This window comes from Neophocaena asiaeorientalis, unplaced genomic scaffold, assembly GCF_003031525.2.
Source record: "Neophocaena asiaeorientalis asiaeorientalis breed wild unplaced genomic scaffold, Neophocaena_asiaeorientalis_V1.1 scaffold694, whole genome shotgun sequence".
Taxonomy (NCBI): domain Eukaryota; kingdom Metazoa; phylum Chordata; class Mammalia; order Artiodactyla; family Phocoenidae; genus Neophocaena; species Neophocaena asiaeorientalis.
This window is the reverse complement of record NW_020174226.1, coordinates 432,243-449,848: the sequence shown is the minus strand read 5'-3', so window position 1 is coordinate 449,848 and position 17,606 is coordinate 432,243. Positions and strand designations below refer to the sequence as shown.

The window sequence follows — 17,606 nt, the reverse complement described above, 5'->3', positions numbered from 1 at the left end:
GGGGAGGGACACCTGAGGAGAGTTCTGAGCTGTTAAGGAGTAAAGAGGGGAAAGCTAGGAAGAGGAGAGACCTGCAGGCCCTGCCCCCTGGGGTCTGTATCTCCTCAACACATCAGGCTCTGGTCGCTAACAGAGGCTTGGGGATGGAGGGAGGATCCCCTATGAGTAACTGGCTCCCACTCTCGGGGCCTGGTGCCTCTTTGGGGAGAAAAAAAAAAAAGTTGTGCAGATTTGACAGGCTCATTTTCAAGACAGCAGTAACAGCCCTGTGGTGTGAGTGATGGGACGCTAACACCGTGTCTGGCTCTCCAGGGACACGGCCGGGAAGAGGAGTTGTCCTCCCATCCATCCCTGAGCTGGAGCTCTCATGGAGCCTTGTATGTGGAGTCCTCTGCAGCTGACACAGATATCATAGAAAGTTATCAGAGGCACCCAGTCCAGATTCTGTAGTGTCCAGACTCTCAGTCCTTACCCAGGACCCTCCCCAGATCTTGCCCTAGGAGCTGGGATATAGCAACGGGGGCTTGGGAGGGGGCAATAAAAGTTCGGTCCCAGTGAGTTTACAAAATCTACAGGGGGTGAAGGGTGGCAATAAACAAGACATAATAAATAACACGTATCCCATGTTATGTACCCCAATAAAGATGTTAAAAATAAATAAATAAATAAATAAATAAATAACACGTATCCCATGCTATATGCCGCTAAGCGTCTCAGAGAAAAAATACAGCAGGAGAGATGGGCGTGGGGGCATGTCCAGAGCTGGGGCAGTGGGTGAAGACTTGATGTGGGACTAAGCAAACATCTGGACATACGCCTGTCCAGTCCCCAGGCATCCTTTTTTTTTGGCCGCGCCACACGGCTCGCGGGATCTTAGTTCCCTGATCGGGGATCAAACACCAGGGATTGAACCCACGCCCCCAGCAGTGGAAGCGCAGAGTCTTAACCACTGGACTGGCAGGGAAGTCCCCCCAGGCATTCTTATTTCTGGCCAACAACACCCCGCCCCAGGTATTTTTCGCAACCCCTCCCACTAGATCAGGCATCCCATCCAGCCCCAGTCCCTCTGAGCCCCCTGCCTTGCCAGCCAGGTGAACCATTCTTCCCATGGGGGACAGGGATGGGTGTGGGGACTGCAGTCTTTGAAGGTGGCCAAGACTACCCACCCAACACTTCCCTGGGCCCAAGGTTGTCACTCACGTCCCACAAGCCCTGTGTGCACGTGGGGGTGTCTCTGCATTTACCCCCATCCCAGCCAAAAGGATTGGCAAGGTCTGCACCCCCATCCCAAGGAAGTAGTCGAAGGAGAGGAGAAACCCTGGTAGGAATTGGGGAGCCTAGCCCTTCCCTCTTCTCTACTCTCCCTCACCCATCCCTACCAGCCACACTCCAGGTAGTGGGGGACGTGTGCCAGGCTTCTGGGGCACTCCAGCTCCAAGGTGGCTCATCCAGGATCAGAGTCTGGGCCCTGCCCGCTCTGATTACAGAGCGTGGAGGGGGCTCAGGTCCCACTCACCGTGCACCCACCAGTGCTCCTGGACCCCAGACACCTGAGCCTTTCGGCCAGCCTCCCTTCCCTCTAGAAGTGGGGGTTGTCCTGCTGTGTGGACATTCGATTCTGGTTTTGCCCACTCAGTCCAACACCTTGGTGACAGCACAGCCTGCACTCACTGGAGAAGAGAGGATTGGGGTTGGGGACACCTCTCCCTGGAGCAGCCCTCACCCAACCCCCCAGAGGAGGTGGCTGGGGCAAAGACAGGACTCCCAAGGCCAGAGACTAAAAATAAAATATCCTACAGACGTAGAGAACAAACGTATGGATACCAAGGGGGAAAGTGGGGTGTGGTGGTGGGATGAACTGGGAGACTGGGACTGACATATACATACTACTATGTATAAAATAGAGAACTAATGAGAACCTGCTGTAGAGCACAGGGACCTCTACTCAGTGCTCTGTGGTGACCTAGATGGGAAGGAAGTCCAGAAAAGAGGGGATGTATGTATACGTCTGGCTGATTCACTGTGCTGTACAGCAGCGACTGACACAGCAGTGGAAAGCAGCTCTACTCCAATAAAAAAGTAAATAAAAAATAAAATAAAATATCCTTTTTCACATAAGTGGGGTAAAAAGAGCAGAGATACACTTTAAGTGGGGGGGAGGGTAGGGGGCAGGCAAGAGAAGTCCCCAAGTCACAGCTGTCAGCTGTCCCAGGAAGAAGGAACCAAGGGGCCAGGCTGTGCCTCCCACAGACTGAGGATGCTCCTTTCCAGCATCTCTAGGGGTTCTCATGGGGTGCCCGAGCCTGCCCTGCCCTGCCAGGCCTCTCCACATGGAAGGGGCATCACCCTCAGTTCACTGGGGTTGGCAGGGCAGTAAGTAAAGGCTCTCTGAAGGTTCTTGGCCAGGCACAGAGCTGGAAGTGATTCCTGCAACCAGGAAGGGACTTAACTGGGGGCAAGGCCAGGGTCTCCAGCCCCAGTGTCCAGCTCCATCCAAGGCCTATCTAGCGGGTCTCACATGCATGTCAGAAGCCCATGGAGGCTGCCCAGGGCATGGGAGCCAGAGGAGACCCTCACCCAGCCTTGGGGGAAATGAGGGCAGACTCCCTGAAGGAGGACAGTTCACAGGGTCCCATCTGTGTGGGGAAAACAGACCCCTCTGTTTGTTTTTTGTTTTTTTGGCTGCGTGGCAGGCGGGATCTTAATTCCCCAACCAAGAATGGAACCCAGGCCCTCAGCAGTGAAAGCGCAGAGTCCTAACCACTGGACCACCAGGGAATTTCCTAGATGTCTTTCTATATGTAATATATATAATCTCTCTAGATAGACAGATAGATAAATAGATAGATAAAGATAGAGCCTATTGGTTCTGTTTCTCTGGAGAACCCTAATACAAGAAGATTTTCCTGGGTGGGCCTGATCAAATCAGGCAAGATCTTTAAAGCTGGGTCTAGAGGTCAGAGCAGTGGAATATCAGTGATTCTCCTGCTGGCCTTGAAGACACCAGCCTCCAAGGGTTCTACAGATGCAAGGAAATGAATTCTGCCATGCGAGCTTGGAAGAGGACCCTGACCTCAGCCTGCACCTTGATTGCAGCCTTGTGAAACCCTGAGCTAAGGACCCAGCTCAACTGTGGTGCCTGGACTCCTGACCCAAGGGGACTGTGAGAAAATTAATACACGTTGTTTTACACCACTGTGTTTGTGGTAATTTGTTATGCAGCACAGATAACAAACACACTTCTTGTGTTGGTTTGCTCGGGCTGCCATAACAAAGTGCCACAGGCTGGGTGGCTTAAACAACGGAAAGTTATTTTCTCACTATTCTGGGGGCTGGAAGTCCAAGATCAAGGTGTCAGCAGGGTTGGTTTCTCCTGAGGCCCCTCTTCTTGGCTTGCAGACGGCCACCTTCTGCCTGTGTCCTCACATGGTCTCCCTTCTGCACCTGTCTGTGTCCAAATTTCCTCTTCTTGTAGGGACACTAGTCATATAGGAGTAGGGCCCACTCTACTGACCTCATTTTAATTTAATTACCTCTTTAAAGACCTTATCTGTGAATACAGTCACATTCTGAGGTATGGTGGTTAGGACTTCAACACATAAGTTTGGGAAGACACGATTCAGTCCATCGCTCTTCTCAGAAGAAAAGATGTAAGGCAAATACGACAGTGTTGGCCCCTCTGAGTTATGGGCTGGGGACACCGGGAACCTGCCACCTGTACATTTTTACAATAAATTTTATGGGGAACAAAGTCCCTCTTGGACTGGGTGAAGAGAGTGCTGCAGCATAACAGGGTGGAGGCAAGGAGGGACAAGCCTTGTTTGGGCTCCCAGCCTGGCCCTGTCACCTCAGTTTCCCCCCCCCACACACTGGGGAGGGATGTAGGGGCAGGGTCAGCGAGGCTTGCAAAGGAGGTTTGGGGCAGGGCCCTGAGCTCCGGGAACTACCTCTGTCCCAAACCCTCCATGGCTCCCCATCACTCTTGCCCTCATAACCCAACTTCTGCCTAGCCTACAAAGCCCCGCGGGTCTGGCCCCCATCCACTTCTCTGACTTCACCTCCTCTCATCACTCTCCCTCTCTCACTCCCTTCAAGCTTGCTCCTGCCTCAGGGTCTTTGCACCTGCTGTGCCCTCTGCCTGGGAAGCTCCTGGCTGCTACCTCTTCCATTAAGGTTGCAAGACAATTATAACCTTCTCAAAGAGGGCCTCTCCAACTGAAGTAGCACCCCTGCCCCATCCGGCCTCCAACTTACTGTCCAGTCTCAGCATCTTCACAGCACATCCAGAACCATAATTTCTTGTTTACAGACGTCTCCCTCCCAGACTCCTACAGGGACAGACAGTGCTTGTCTTGCTCACCACTGCATCCGCAGCTTCTGCACACAGTAGGTGCTCCATAAATGCTTTAAAAAAAAAAAAAATTATTCATTTGGCTGCGCTGGGCCTTAGTTGCGGCACGCAGGATCTTCCTTGAGCGAGCGGGATCTTTCGTTGCGGCATGTAGGATCTCTTATTTTTTTTTTAGTTGTGGCATGCAGCATCTTTTAGTTGCGGCACGTGGGCTCTAAGTTGCAGCATGCGGGATCTAGTTCCTTGACCAGGGATCTAACTCCGACCCCCTGCATTGGGAGCGCAGAGTTGTAATCGCTGGACCACCAGGGAAGTCCCCATAAATGTTTGTTGAATGATTACATGCGCCCCACCCACCCCCAATTCCAAGGGCTGGGATAGGAGAAAGGAACCTGTGAATACCTTCTCATACCTGCAAGTGCAGGTCCTCAACAAACATCAGATGAAGCCAGCCCTGAGCTGTGAGCAACTCTTATCAAGATCGAAAACAGGGGGAGAAGGGCTCAAAAGTGGGGGCCACACCTTGAGGACACTCCAGCGGGGAGTCCCAGCACCAGCCTGGGACGTTGGCGCCCCCTGGTGGAACATCCCCAGGCCAGACCCTGCCGGCCGGCCGGTGGCCCCCAGTGTATTCCAGGCTGGTCTGGCGGTGGGACAGAGCTGGCCAGCAGATGTTGCCCTTGGCTTCTGATGGCTTGGATGTGAGCCCCCTCCTGGAGCTGGGTTAGCAAAGGTCATGCTCCAGCCATGCAGGGGTGGCCCCTTGCCTGTCCTGGGGCCTGAGCTCTGACCTCCAATCCTCCAGAGACCTGGGGGTCTACTCCCTCCTAGCCTCTTGCCAAGGGACCCTGGGCTCTCCCCTCTGGGCCCGAGAGCAACAGGACAGGAAACCTTCCATGCCAACCCACAACACCACACGTATGTCCAGGGGACACACGGACACACACACACACACACACACACACACACACACACACACGAGTCTGCCCAGACCAAGACAGAGAGGCAGTCAAAGTCTGAGAGACACTCAAGAGGTGGTGAAAGGGACAGAGACGGTGAGAGAAGCCAGAAGCACACGAGTGGTGGGAGGCGTCATCAGAGACACAGTGAAGAGGAGAGGGCTGCAGACAACCCAGCGAGGGGCAAGAGAGCCAGGGGGCAGAGGAGGAGAGAGCAAGGGGGATGGAGAGACAACACCAGAGCTGGTGAGAGTCACAGACAGACGGAGAGTCACAGGGGCCGGGGGCGGAGCACAGGGGGCCTGTCACGTCCCCACACCTGTGTCCACGCTGCCCTGTCCTCAGCTGTGGTGAGGCGCATGGGTGGTCCTTGACGTCTGGTCCACCCGCTGCTACTGGCCTCACTGATTGCAGCTCACAGTACACTCCCAAGGGACTGGACCTCTGGCAACCTCTGCCTGGTGGTCCCCACCCTGAGCCCTGCACCTGGCTGGGCCTCTGCCACTGCCACTGCCCACTGGGATGCCACCACTGTGCCGATGCTGCATTTGGCATTGCTGGATGGTGAGTGGGCCTGGGAAGCAAAGGCCTGATCTCGGGCCTATGCTATCTCAAGTTCAGACCCCGGCCTTGCCCCTTACTCGCCGTGTGAGCTTGGAGAATTTCCCCTCTGTGCTACCTTCTTATCCCAGTTTTACCAGTGAGGTAATGGAAGATGGAATCAGGACACAGGATCTCCCAAGTGGTGGCAAGGAGTTTTGTTTGGTTTTTTTAAAAATTATTCCCTAACATTACACTATATCACATTTGATAGCTCTCATTTCAAAAGGACTCCTTGGGACGTCCCTGGTGGAAGTGGCTAAGTCTCTGTGCTCCCAATGAAGGGGGCCCGGGTTCGATCCCTGGTCAAGGACCTAGATGCCGCATGCCGCAACTAAGACCTGGTGCAGCCAAACAAACAAACAAACAAAGTATATATATATATAAACAAAAGGACTCCTATGTTGGGAATCCCCTGGCGGTCCAGCGCTTAAGACTTCGCGCTTTCACTGCTGAGGGTGCAGGTTCAACCCCTGGTCAGGGAACTAAGATCCCACAAGCCGCCTGGCCGGGGGTGGGAGGAAGGACTCCTATGTATATTCTCTTCTTGAGCCAGAGTCTTTTATAATTTGCTGCTGATAATTTTATCAAGGTATCATTTGGAGGACAAAAAGGATATTTATAATAGAGCTTAGAAATAATATACTTTAGTATTTAACAACTATGAGAGCTTTTACAAAGTTCTTAGTTTCCCTCCTAAGGGTTTTTTTCCCCATGTGGGTTAAATCCCCCAGCTCAGCTGCCTGTGACTTTGGGTGACTGTGTGCCCGGACCTCAGTTTCTCCTTCGGGAAATAGGGACACTGATGCCTTCCTGTGAGTGCCCAGGGGCAGGCGGTCTCACCGAGGTGCAGCGTGTCAGGCACTGGGGAACCCTGGGGGAAGCTCTCGCTGTTCTGTGTCTCTCTCCCTGCCTGCGTGCTGGGGGCGCCGGAGGCAGCCCCAGGCTCAGCCTCAGTGGCTGCAACCACTGGCCCAGTTAACGTGGCCTTGAGGGGAGCCCGGGAGGAGCCATCACTGGGGCCAAGCCTCTCCCTCTGTGCCCCGCCTCAAAGACGCTGACGTCCTAACCTGCAGAACCTGCAACTGTGCGACTTGGGGCAAAAGGGACTTTGTAGGTGTGGTGGAGTTAAGGATCTTCAGAGGGGGAGATGATCCTGGATTATGCAGTGAGTCCTTATAAGAGGGAGACAGGAGGGTCGGGGTCAGAAGGAGATGGGGCAATAGAGGCAGAGGGCAGGGCGATGCACTTTAAAGACGGAGGAAGGGGCCACGAGGCAAGGAATTTGGGAGACCTCTAGAAGCCAGAAAAGGCATGGGAACAGATTCCCTCTAGAGCTGCCAGAAGCAACACCTTGACTTTAGCCCGTGGGACCCATCTTGGACTTCTGACCCCCAGAACTGTGAGAGAATCCCTGTGCATGGTTTTGGGTTTTCTTTTAATATATATATTTATTTATTTATGGCCGCGCTGGGTCTTTGCTGCCGTGCGCAGGTTTTCTCTAGTTGCGGCGAGCAGGGGCTACACTTCGTTGTGGTGCACAGGCTTCTCATTGCGGTGGCTTCTCTTTGCAGAGCATGGGCTCTAGGCATGTGGGCTTCAGTAGTTGTGGCTCATGGGCTCTAGAGCGCAGGCTCAGTAGTTGTGGTGCACGGGCAAGTGGGATCTTCCCGGACCAGGGCTCGAACCTGTTTCCCCTGCACTGGCAGCTGGATTCTTAAACACTGTGCCACCAGGGAAGACCCTGTGCATGGTTTTAAGCCACTAGGTTTGCGATAATGTGTTAGGGCATCCGCAGGACGCTCATATACCTCCCGACACAAACCCCCAACGCAGTCTTCTCAGAGCAAACACTGAGACGCTCCCTCCCTCCCACACCAGCGGAGACCAGGTTCCCCCACTCTGGCCAACACCCTCCAGAGACAAGAGGACCCCACTCCCAGCCCCAGGAGCCAGCCCCTCCTCCCTGCCACGTCCCAGCCCCCCGGAAACACAAGGGCCCCCAAGTCCCCCAGTGAAATGCCTTGGGGGGAACCATGCCCATGTTTTCTCTTCCGCTCCTGCCACAGCCTGGCTGTCACCCATGTCACCCACCTGAGCAGCGAGGCCCATACCACAGGTGTCCCCCCTCCCCTCTCCCCTGCTCACTCAGAAGCTCGGGTATGAAATGAAACGCAGGGTTTGGGGGTCAACCCTCCCCCCCGAAGCCAGCCCCTCCTGCAGGCTGGAAGACCTTGGGCACCGGCAAGCTGCTCTCTGAGGCTGTTTCCCTGGGACCCCAGGTCTGGAGCAGAGGGAGGCAAGGAGGCACGGGCAAGTGGGTCTGGAGGTTGGTGAGTGGATGTGGGATGTCTGCCCACAGCGGGGCCTCCCGGCATGCCCCCCGGGGGCCACCTCCCCTCCTTCCCAGCCGGCACCCAAGCCTCCCACCGCTCCTCCACTAGCCTGCAATCATGGCTCCTCCACGCTAATCACTGCTATCACTGCGGTTGACTCTGCTCCTGGCCTCGCTTCCCTAATGAGGGCTTTGTCCCCTTAATTGGCCATCTCCAGGAGCTTTTCTCTGGCCCCCCACCTACACTGCACTGTCCCAGATCGCAGGTCCAACTATGTGTTAATTGGGCCCTTGGGGGGCACACAGAAAGACCCCTCCCCTCCCTGCCCCCTTGCCTTCCTATGTCAGACCCCCACCTACAGGTGCCTCAAACCTCAGGGATGTTCTAATTGCCCAGGCCCTGCCTCTGCCAGCCCGTTACCCCTCACAGATTTGGGGGGCTGCTTTATGATCAGCATTGTGGGGAGCTACTCCAGATCACCCTGGCCATGCACCCCGGGGCTCCGTCAGCCTCTGGAATCTCCAAGCCCGGCCCCCGGGAGCTGTATGCCTTCGTGACTGAGGCAGCCGCCTATGTGCTGCGCACCCTGCACCCCCAGCAGGCCCAGCCCCCAAAAGGAGGCCCAACCATAGGAGGTTCCTTCACAACCAGATCTGCAGGTGAGGGGAGTGGGGTGGGAGGGGAGCCCTTGGTGTTGGGGAGACCAGGCCCAGACCGAACAGAGAGAAGTGGACCCCGGAGCTGGATGCAATCAACACCAGTATGCATTTACTGAGTGCCAACTGTGCGCCAGGCCCCAGAGACCCATCAGTACAAAGCAGACAAAATTCTGTCTTCATGGAGCTCGTGTTCCAGTGGGCAGGCAGCTGATAAGGGACAGTCAAAATAAAGAGACGAATGATACGGTATGATGCTACAAAGCGGAGGAGCCTTGAAGACGCAGTGCTGAGTGAAAGGAGCCAGACACAAAAGGCAACCTATTGTATCATTCCATTTCTGTGACATATCCAGAACAGGCAAATGCACAGAGCCAGAAAGCAGATTAGTGGGTGCCAGGGGCTGGTGGGGGGTGACGGGGAGAGACTGCTAATAGGTACCGGGTTTCCTTCCAGGGTGATGAAAAGTTCTGGAACTAATTAGAGGTGGTGGTTGCACGACATCATGAATGTACTGAATGCCAGTGAATTACACACTTTAAAATGGTTCATTTTAAGTGATATGAATTTTACCCCGATTTTTACAAACAATATGGTGTGTTCGAAGGTGATAAGTGCTGCGGAGGGCATGCTGGGGGAGGGTTGGTATTTTAGGTAAGGTGTCAGGGAAGGCCTCACTGAGGACGTGACATTTGAGCAGAGACCTGAGAGAGGTGAGGGAAGGAGCCCTGTGGATGTCTGAGGAAGAGCATACCAGGAAAGGGACAGCACGTGCGAAGGCCCTGAGGCAGGAACATCCCTGGTGTGTTCCAGGGCAAGTAAGAAGGCTGGGGTGGCTGGAACAGAGTGAAAGGGGAAGGGAATTAGGTTCAAAAGAAACAGGGGCCTGATCGTGGAGACCTCATGGGCCTCTGGAGGGACTTGGGCTCTGGGCTGGGATGTGGTACAATCTGAAAGGATCCCTCTGGGTGTTGAGCAGAGATCAGATTGTGTAGGAGGCTACTGCAGTGATCCAGGCAAGGGATGATGGTGGCTCAGATGATGGGTGGGGGACTGGGCTGTGGAGATGGGGTCCGACTCTGGGGCTTTTTGAAGGTAGCGCCTTTCTAACCCACACACCACACTTGGCCCCTCTCCCATGGCTCCCCATCGCCCTCAGGACAAAGGCTCTGCCCTAGTAGCCCCTGTTCCCCTTGCCAGCCTCAGCTCCCCATCTAGCACTTCACCATTCAGCCTCTGGGCCTTTGCACATGCTCTTCCCTTTGTGGTACAATGCGGTTCCCTGTCTCCAGGAATGTGGATGGAGACCTCTGTTCCTTCAGGTCTCTGCTCAGCCTGTCCCCACTCTCACACCCACCCAGCAACATCCCACCTTGCCCTGTGCTCTCCCCTCACCCTCTGACAGTAACCATTTTTTGAGGTTGCTGTGTGCCAGGTACAGTGTACTAAGGCCTTGGCATACACTACATCACTTAATGCTCCCAACAAACTCGCACTGTAGGTTCTGTCTTTCCCCTATATTACAGCCAAGGAAGCTCAGAGAGGTTCAATGACTTGTCCAAGGCTACACAGCTAGACAGTTGATACAACCCTAGGCAGTCTGAATCCAGAGCCCATGCTCTGGACCACTTTATAGTCCTGCCTGGATATAGCATCTCAGGGACTTGATGATGATGGTGATGATGGTGATGAGGAGGAGGATGGTGGTGATGGTGATGGTGACAGTGATGGTGATGATGGTAGTAAGGATGATAATGGTAATGATGACAGTCATGGTGATGATAATGAGGATGATGGTGATGGTGGTGATGGTGGTGATGGTGATGATGGTGACGGTGATGGTGATGGTGATGGTGATGATGATGGTGATGATGGTGATGGTGATGATGGTGACGGTGATGGTGGTGATGGTGATGGTGATGATGATGATGATGGTGATGATGGTGATGATGGTGATGGTGATGATGGTGGTGATGGTGATGATGGTGACGGTGATGGTGATGGTGATGGTGATGATGGTGATGATGATGGTGATGGTGATGATGGTGACGGTGATGGTGATGGTGATGGTGATGATGATGATGATGGTGATGATGGTGATGATGGTGATGGTGATGATGGTGGTGATGGTGATGATGGTGACGGTGATGGTGATGGTGATGGTGATGGTGATGGTGATGATGGTGATGGTGATGGTGATGATGATGATGATGGTGATGATGGTGATGATGGTGATGGTGATGATGGTGGTGATGGTGATGATGGTGATGGTGATGGTGATGATGATGGTGATGGTGATGATGGTGATGGTGATGATGGTGATGGTGGTGATGGTGATGGTGATGATGATGATGGTGATGATGGTGATGATGGTGATGGTGATGATGGTGGTGATGGTGATGATGGTGACGGTGATGGTGATGGTGATGATGATGGTGATGGTGATGATGGTGATGATGATGGTGATGGTGATGATGGTGATGGTGGTGATGGTGATGATGGTGACGGTGATGGTGATGGTGATGGTGATGGTGATGATGATGGTGATGGTGATGGTGATGATGGTGATGGTGGTGATGGTGATGGTGGTGATGGTGATGATGGTAGCTAAAATTTATCTGATACTTAATATGTGCCGAGCACTGTTCTAAGTACTTCAGTTTTAACTCCCCGTACTCACTTACAGTGAGTATGAACTCATTAATCCCTGACAGTAACCCCAGGAGGTAGGTGCTCTTATAATCCTCCTTTTTCAGATGAGGAAACTGAGGCACAGAGAGGTAAAGTGACTTGCCAAAGGACCTGCTTTTCTGTAAGTAGGTGGCTCCTCCCAGCTAGCCCAGGACCGTTCTTCAGGAGGTCGTGGAACCAAATTTGAGTAAATGGGAGCCCGGTTCAGCCTAAACACTGCCCCCATACTGCAAGCCACCTTCCACCAGGATGCCCAGCTGTGGCCACACCCAGAATGCTCACCCCGCACACACACATACACCATTGAAGAGGAAAACACTCATGTCCCCAAACAGGGTCCAGTCCTGTGTTCCAGAGCTGGCCTCCCAACTCCTCTTCAGCCTCCTCTGCTCAAGGACCCCACCCCATCTTCAGCCCTCCCCCCAATCTGGACCCTGTGATAATGCCAGCCTCTGGCCTCCCAGGCTCCCTGTCTGTCCTCCCTGCTCCCCAGGGCCAGCTTCTCTGCTAGAGCATCCCAACCTCCCCACCCCCATGCCCGGTTCTACCACGTGCTCCCCAGGGACACAGGCTGCCCACCAGTGGCCTTGAGGGCAGCCCAGGTAGCTCTGAAGCACACTCCCCTCAACACTCAAGCTCAGCCTAGGAAGATCCAGGTCAGAGACAAGCTCTCCTCAGCATCTTCCCACCCACGCCCTCCTCCTCCCTCCAGGTCCGCTCAGGCCCTGCTCCCTCAGGAACCCCCTCCCACCCACGCTATGAAATTTTAACTTTTTGTGAACATTTTTCAAACACACAAAAAAGTCAAGACAGTTGTCTGATGCAGCAGTTCTAAAAAGGTGGTCCCCTAGGCTTCCCTGGTGGCGCAGTGGTTGAGAGTCCGCCTGCCGATGCAGAGGACACGGGTGCGTGCCCTGGTCCGGGAAGATCCCACGTGCCGCGGAGCCGCTGGGCCCGTGAGCCATGGCCACTGAGCCTGCGCGTCGGAGCCTGTGCTCCGCAACAGTGAGAGGCCCACGTACCGAAAAAAAATAAAAATAAAAAGGTGGTCCCCAGATCAGCACCACTAGCACCTCAGCATCACTTAGGAGTGTGTTAGCAACGCAAATTCTTGGACCCCACCCCAGAAACTCGGGGGCCCAGGAACCAGCATTCCCACAAGCCCTCCAGGTGTCCTTCCTGTTGTGCACTGAAGTTTAAGAGCCACTGGCCTATTGATCCCTCATGTAACATCACTTAGATTTTACTGTCCATAACATCTTAGCCTATTTCTTTCATCTATATGTTTTTAAATAAGTTTAAAAGTAAATCACAAATGTCACGACTCTTCAGCCCTAAACACCATTTATCCTTACTTTGTTCTGAAGAGTAGCCCCCGCTCGCCGCAACTGGAGAAAGCCCGCGTGCAGCAACGAAGACCCAATGCAGCCAAAAATAAATAAATAAATATAAATGTAAATAAATATAAATATATATATATAACATAAAATTTTGAACATTTTAAAGTGTACAATTCAGAGGCATTTTGTATATTCATAATGTTTTGCAACCATCACCTCCACCTAGTTCTGGAACATTTTCATCAACCCCAAAGGAGAACCGGTACCCATTAGTATTCCCTCCCCATCCTCCCCTCCCCGCCAGCACCTGGTAACCGCCAATCTACTCTATGTTTCCAGGGATTTGCCTATTCTGGACATTTCACATAAACAGAGTCATACAATACCAGATACTTTTTTTTTTTTTTTTGCGATACGCGGGCCTCTCACTGTTGTGGCCTCTCCCGTTGCGGAGCACAAGCTCCGGATGCGCAGGCTCAGCGGCCATGGCTCACGGGCCCAGCCGCCCCGCGGCACGTGGGATCTTCCCGGACCGGGGCACGAACCCCTGTCCACTGCGTTGGCAGGCGGACTCCCAACCACTGCACCACCAGGGAAGCCCTCAGATACATTTTTAAATAAACCGTTTCCTGGAAGTTTAGCATAGTACAAAAAAATGAACACATCAACCGTGTGGAGTTTAATGAATTTTCCCAAAGGGGCCCCACTGACGTAACCAACACTCAGATCCAGGAACAGGGCATTCCTTGTCCCAGAGACCCTGGTAGTACCTCCTTCCCATGAACCACACATCCTGATTTCTCTCACTGTCGATTGAGTTAGGCTGTTTCTGAACTTTATTTAAATGGCATCACGTATCCACTTATTCTAAGTCTCACCGCTTTTGTTCAACATTATGTTTTTGCATTAACCTGCTAGAACTTCCATAATCAAACACTACAGACTGGTGCAACAGAAATGTATTGATACTTTCTCATGATCCTGGAGGCTGAAGTCCAAGATCAAGGTGTCGGCAGGGAGAGGCCTCTCTCTTTGGCTTCACACGTGGTCATCCCTCTGTGTGTCCTAATCTCCTCTTGCTGGATTAGGGACCATACTGATGATGTCATTTTAATGTAATCACCTCTCTAACGACCCTGTCTCCAAATATAGTCACATTCTGAGGTCCTGGGGGTTAAAACTTCAACAAATGAATTTTAGGGGGACACAGTTCAGCCCCTAACAGTTTGTGAGATCCGTCTGCATTGTTACTGAGGGGTTAGGAATACTGGGGGGAGACCCGTGCAATGGCTATTACAGTCATCCAGGTGGGGGAAGCTGGGGACTCCAACCAGGGGTTAGTGGAGATACTGAGAGGGTTGGTGGAGATGCAGATTCATAACTATTTAGGCAGTAGAATCCACAGGGCATTATGTTATAGTCACATTGCCAGCCCACAGTGCGCCTTTGTGTGAAAATTTTGTTAAAGGCACCCCTTCCTTAAGACATTTTTTACTTTTACATGTTGGAATATAGTCATATTAAATCTAAATGTCAAAAATGTGCGTAGTGTTGGACGAGATGTGCTGCCTTGTGCAGTGCACAAACCCCACAGCTGTTCAGAGCTTCCCTATGAATGGCGTTAAAAAGATTACATTGTCAGACTCATGAAAATGGACCCAGGGCACAGAGAAGAAAAATGTGGAGGGATAGAAGGGACAAATCACTCCTGGGATGGCAGATAGGAGGGGAGTCCTTCGTGGTCACCCAGCTAATGCCTGGCTCTCTCTGCAGGCAGTTTGCCAAGATCGAAGCTGCCACCCAGCGCCTGGCCATATCCATCCTGTCCCAGGAGGCACCTCCCCAAAGATCGCCACCCCAAAGGCCACCTCCACCACCTCCATCCCCCTTCCTGGGGGTGGCCTGTGATGTGGCCCCCACTGGCCCCAGCCTAAGTCTCGCTGCCCTGGACGCCTCCACCCACGACCTCTTTGAGGACATTGTGGTCCCCCCAGAGTGTCCCTCAGCGTCATCTGACCTGTCCCACTGTGTGCTGTGCCAGGCAGACCTGAGACAGGACCCACACTTCTATGACCCCCTGCTCCCTACCCTGCATGCCCTGGGGGGATGGGAGGGAATGAGCTCTCAGCTCCTGAGGGAGGTTGGGTGGGCAGGTGAGAGGTGTCTTGTGCCTGCCATTCTCAGAGGATCCCTGAAGGCTGGGGGACCCGCTCCCCATGACACCCAATCACAACCCAGCCCAGGCTCCCAGACAAACCAGACTGCCCCTCCCTCCGTGACAGTTCTTCAGCCACCGCCCCCCCAGGAGCCCCTTGTCCCATCCACTACCCTCCTGGCAGCCTGTGGGAATATGAACCAAGCCCAGACTCCCACCTCTGACCACGGCCTCATGGGTCTTCTCCCAGGTCCATCTCGGGGGGGGGGGGCAGGGGTTCATGCTCTCCCTCCCCCACCTTCTCCCTTCTTTCTTCCCAACCCCATCTCCTTGGCAACTGTCCCTTCAGCTCCCTCTTACCCTGGTTCACCTCTGCCTAGTGTCTGGTGTCGTCTTATTTATTCCCAAAGATTTGTTGAGTGCCTACTATGTGCCAGGCCCAGGTTTGGGTGCTGAGGATTCAGCAGTGAATAAAACAGATAACATCTCTGCCCTTGTGGAGTTCTCATGGCGGGGGGTAAAGTCGGGGGTACTGAAAATAAATGAGTACATCCATACATTTTTTTAAACACAAGATAAATTTCCAATTTCAGATTGGCATTAGTGCTGTGAAGAAAATAGAACAGCGACCTGATCAGGTGACTACTTGATGTAGGGTGGTCAGGGAGGGCCTTGAATGACAAGAAGGAGCTGGTACTGCGAAAATCTGGGATTCCAGGCAGAGGAACCAGCTCGTGCAAAGGCCCTGAGGTGGGACGTTGGGGGAACAGTAAAGGAGGCCAGCATGGCTGGAGTGGAGTGAGATGAGGGAGAGTGGTAAGAGGTGAGGTTGAGAGACTGACCAAGGCACACCATGAATTGGGGGTAGCTTAGATTTTATTCCAAGCCTGATGGCAAGTTCACTCTCCATCTCTTTCAACCCCATTTCCAAACACAGTCTAAATATTACGAACACCACCGTAGGAGGAAGGTGCTGTGAGATGGGGAAACTGAGGCACAGAGAACGAACTTGCGGGGAGAGGGAGGGATTTCCTGGCTTCCTCGCGCCTTTAACCCTTTCCAGGAAAATGCTTGGATCTCTTTGCTAAGTTTGTCTCTAAACAGAAGGGCAAGGGTTCGAACCCCAGGTCTTCCCCTGCCCTGGGCACAGCCCCTCCCTCTCTCTCTCCTTCTCTCCCTCTCGGCCCCGGGGTTCTGAACTTCACAGCCGCGTTCTCGGTACCCACCGCGCCACTCCGCCTTAAGCCCGCCACTCACACCTGTTACGACTCCCCATTGGTCAGACTGGCTGCTTTCCCGCCCCCTGACGGGCTAATCACGCTCTCAGGAAGGACAGTCTGGCCCACACGCAGCCCCCCCCCACCAGGGAGAAGTAGTGGCGCTTGCGGATTGGCTGGGAGCGGGGGGTGGGGCTGAGCAGAGCTAGACGAGTGCCTATTGGGCGGCTCAGCCCTGGTGGGCGGGACGAGGGCGGAGCCGGGGGCGGGCCAAGTGTCTGGGCTTTGGGAAACATCTACTAGGCCTGCGAGCCCCGCGGGTGGGCCTGAGCGGCGGAAGTCCGGCTGCGGGAGGTAAGTGACTACAGGCCTCACCTGCGGCGGACGGGCCGGGCTCCGTCCCGGCGCCTTCCTGATAAGGCCCTTCTGGCGCTGCGGGGGGACAGACCTCCCCCCCTTGCTGGTGGAGGACAGCCGGGGGAGGACTCCTGCCTGGGCCCTCCAGAATTGGCTAGCCAGGGGCTCGAATTCTCCACGGGCCGCTTCCGCCCTCTCTACCAAGTTGCCGCGTCACCCCTGCGTGGTGGGTGGGTTTGGCTCCCATTTCCTCAAGAAGGAAACTGAGGCTCAGACAGAGCTGAAACTTGCCTAAGGTCACACCGCCAGCTAGTCTCGGCTGCAGAACCGGGTTCCCCAGGCCACATGGGGATCTGAACAGCCCCATTCGCTCCTCAGGTTGCCGCCCACCTCGGGCCGCTCCTCCTCCTCCGCCCTCGGGCTCCCTCCACCCGGAGCTGCGTTCTGAATTTTCATCACTTCCCCAGAGTACCGCCAACTCTGTCTCCTGCCGAGACCCTTCCCCACATTCACCCCCCTCCCACACACACACACATTTTCATCTTCTCCCCCAAATCAGTTCCCCTCTCCAGGTCCCCAGTTAGTCCCTGGAACCTGCCACCCTCGGACCACTGGCAACCTGAGGATCTTCCTTCTATCCCCTCCGACCACAGCCAGGCCCAGCTGCCCCCTCCCCGCTCTGTCCCCGCTGCCTGAACTGGAGCCCAGGCCTCACCCTTGGCCACCTGGACCGCAGTCCCCACTTTCACCCTGGCCTCCACCTCCAGTCCAGCCCCACCGCGGCCAGCGAGGCCTCCCTATTTTATTGTATATTTTGAAAACTTTTTATGGAAGTATATCACATATGTAGGAAAACAGAAATCACAGATACACAGCTCAAATAACTTCACAAAGAGAACGCTCTGGTGTCAACAGCATCCAAATCCAGAAGCCGAACGTCCCCC

The 17,606-nt window shown here is 54.0% G+C and overlaps 1 protein-coding gene across 1 annotated transcript in view; it reads left to right on the top strand.

Moving 5' to 3' along the window:
* Nucleotides 1-16,574: 16,574 nt before the first annotated feature.
* The window catches only part of ISOC2 (isochorismatase domain containing 2), a 6,912-nt gene continuing 5,880 nt past the window's right edge, over nucleotides 16,575-17,606 (top strand). Inside the window, exon 1 of the mRNA XM_024755170.1 lies at nucleotides 16,575-16,659. The gene's annotated coding sequence lies outside the window, so the exon portion shown is untranslated. The remainder of the gene's footprint in view (nucleotides 16,660-17,606) is intronic.